This window comes from Lygodium microphyllum, chromosome 16, assembly GCF_053477565.2.
Source record: "Lygodium microphyllum isolate KBCC chromosome 16, Lygodium_microphyllum_v1.1.10, whole genome shotgun sequence".
Taxonomy (NCBI): domain Eukaryota; kingdom Viridiplantae; phylum Streptophyta; class Polypodiopsida; order Schizaeales; family Lygodiaceae; genus Lygodium; species Lygodium microphyllum.
Genome location: NC_141150.1, coordinates 143,676,920 through 143,679,537, shown reverse-complemented (window position 1 = coordinate 143,679,537; position 2,618 = coordinate 143,676,920). Strand labels below are relative to the sequence as shown.

Below are 2,618 nucleotides of genomic sequence, written 5' to 3'. Positions count from 1 at the left end.
AGTTCGGATGATTCCCTTACAGGACCTCAGATCAATTGGCCAGTAATTCCAGGAGAATGGACAGCTGCTAGTCAAGCTTATCAGAACTATGTTCATTTTGCTCAGCAGTATTCACAGTCTGCAGATCCTTCAGTGAGATTAACTGCTCACTTTGCTTGGTACTTGGCGTATATGCATAGGCACTCATACTGATTCCAAGCCTATTCCCAAGTTGTGCATGAATGTCAATGTGAGCATTGATTCCCAGCAGCTGGATATATTGTATTTTCATGCCCTTTGTTTGCCTAGCAGATACCTGGTCCTGTTGGAAAGGATGTGCTCAGTTTTTTCAAAATCCTCCCAAAACCTTTGTAGATGAATCCTTGTCTATGGATCGTTTCCGACAACATCAAGCTTTTAAGAGGGATCATCTTCATTGATACCTTTCCAATGTATGGTGGATGCTTTTTAATGAAAATCTCTCTTTTTGGAGGAGTCATTCAGATGGTTGTGTTGTATTAATGTTTGTGTTGTGAGTTCATTTATGTAAAACGAATGTGGTGGTTTCCTATTGGATTGGATTTCGTGTGTGCGCTACATTTTGGATAATTGTGGTGTTGGGGTCGTGGTTGGAGAGTTTAAGCTGATGCTGATGAAGAAGAAGAAAACTCTTATATCCTTTATAAATTTGTTGTGATTTCTAGTTTGATAAGAAGTGTTAATGTATAAAGGGTTTTCCTTTATTTATTTATTTATATCAGATACAGGTTATAAGTTGGGGTCGTGGTGGATGGATTCTTTTTGAAGAGATATTGAAGATCAAAGTTGAGCTTTTCCCTGAACTTATATTCCCTTTTTCTGGGTCGCGAGGACACTTCCTTATTAAGTGTGGGGATATGTTGAGTGTTGAAATGACTTGTTTTTTTGGCTGATTTTTGTTGTTTTTGAGAGCTGAATGGTTGATTTTATGAGATGATTGATTAGTTTGGAAGTGGTTTGAGAGTGTTTTGGATGATATTGATTGTGTTTTGGAAGTTCATGATGTTTATTAGTGGTTCTGAGATGTTCTGATTGGTTCTGTATACCTTCTGTTTTATTCTGTTTTGTTCTGATTGTCTTCTATAAGGAGGGATGGAATATTGATTGATGAAGATTGAGATCTTGTGAAAGTTATTGAATGGTTTGTGAGAGTATGGAATGGTTTGAGTATGAGTTATAAGGTTTTGATGAGCTTCTGTAACCTTCTGTAGGTCTTCTGTTTTGTTCTGTTCTGTACTGTTGCTGTTCTGGTACTGTTCTGTATGCTTCTGTATGTGTTCTGATGGATGAGAGTGTAGCTTGGGAAAGTTTTCTAGCCTTGGAAAGAGGTGAATACAAGTGCAAAGGAGCTGAAAGAAGTAGCTGCTGAAGATTCAAGTGAAGACTAGAGTGAAGTGACAGTAGTGAGCTATGAAAGGACACTGTAGTGGCTCTGGTGACTCTTCATATCAGACATACCTCTTGGAGGGGTATCCACGACCTAAGAAGGATTATTGAGAGTGATTTTGGGAGATTGTAGTGAGGATATGATGTATTATTGATAGAGAGAGAGAGAGAGAGAGTCAGAGATAGCTAATTCTACTAAGACAGAGTGATTGTATGTGAGAGACTGAGAGAGAAGACAATGAAGATATTGAAGATGAATACTATGTGATGTGTTTCCATTCAAAGATGGTGTATTCCTTTGTTTTCTTTATTCTATTGATGGATTTTGTGAAGATATTGAAGAATATGATTGATTCTATCAAATCCGTGGGAGATCTACATGATGCTGCATGAAGATTTGTTGTGCCTGGTGTTCTTTTCTTCATTGTGATCATATGAAACATAATAAACAAGCTTGTTGATGTTACAAGATAGATTTTCTTGCAAGAGAATTCCCTTTTCCATGGTGTTCCTCTTGGGACTCCATAGCTCTTTGACAATAGAAGCATACTTGGTGAATATAAATTCATATTCTTCCTAAGAACAAGAAAGGCTTCTAATTGTCACCGCAATATCTTCATCTAAGAGACCCCAAAGGTGCTTTTTGGTTTAGTGTGGCATACCTATAGCATACTTTTATTGGACCTCATTAGAGGATTTATGTAGTTGTCATTCAACGTCACAGCGGGCTCTGGGTTTATGCGTGATGGTAGCAATGATTGGAGAGTGGAATTAGAGATGGCATGTAAGCCCTGTGTGGTTTGAGAAGAAACAGACTCTAGGATTTGATTCTTGGCAGCTTCTTGAGTAGCTTTAGTGGAGATCATAGGTTCCTAGTGCTTAAGCTCCCATTTGTGAGCAAGCAATGGCAATTGTTGGTTGTGAGACACTCTTGCACTTGATGATGATACTATTGAAGCACATTTAGATGGTGTCTTACCAGTTGGTGTGGCACATTGACTTATGTTAGAGGAGAGTGTAGTAGTGAGTTGAACAATGTTAGCATTATAGCACTATCATTCTTTAGATTAATCTTTCCTTCAACTTTCTTCTTCTTCTTTTTCATGTTTTTATTGCCAATAGAGGAAATGTCCATGTTGCTCAGCTTAGGTATCAATACTCCGACCTGCTTGGATTTTGCTCTAGTCATTGCATTTAGTGGTATAGGGGTGGCC

The 2,618-nt window shown here is 38.2% G+C and overlaps 1 non-coding gene across 1 annotated transcript; it reads left to right on the top strand.

Moving 5' to 3' along the window:
- Positions 1-757: 757 nt before the first annotated feature.
- LOC148023532 (small nucleolar RNA SNORD36) lies at positions 758-825 on the top strand. Its single transcript, XR_015694146.1, has one exon. It is a non-coding gene; the product is annotated as a small nucleolar RNA SNORD36 (small nucleolar RNA).
- The last annotated feature ends 1,793 nt before the right edge of the window (positions 826-2,618 follow it).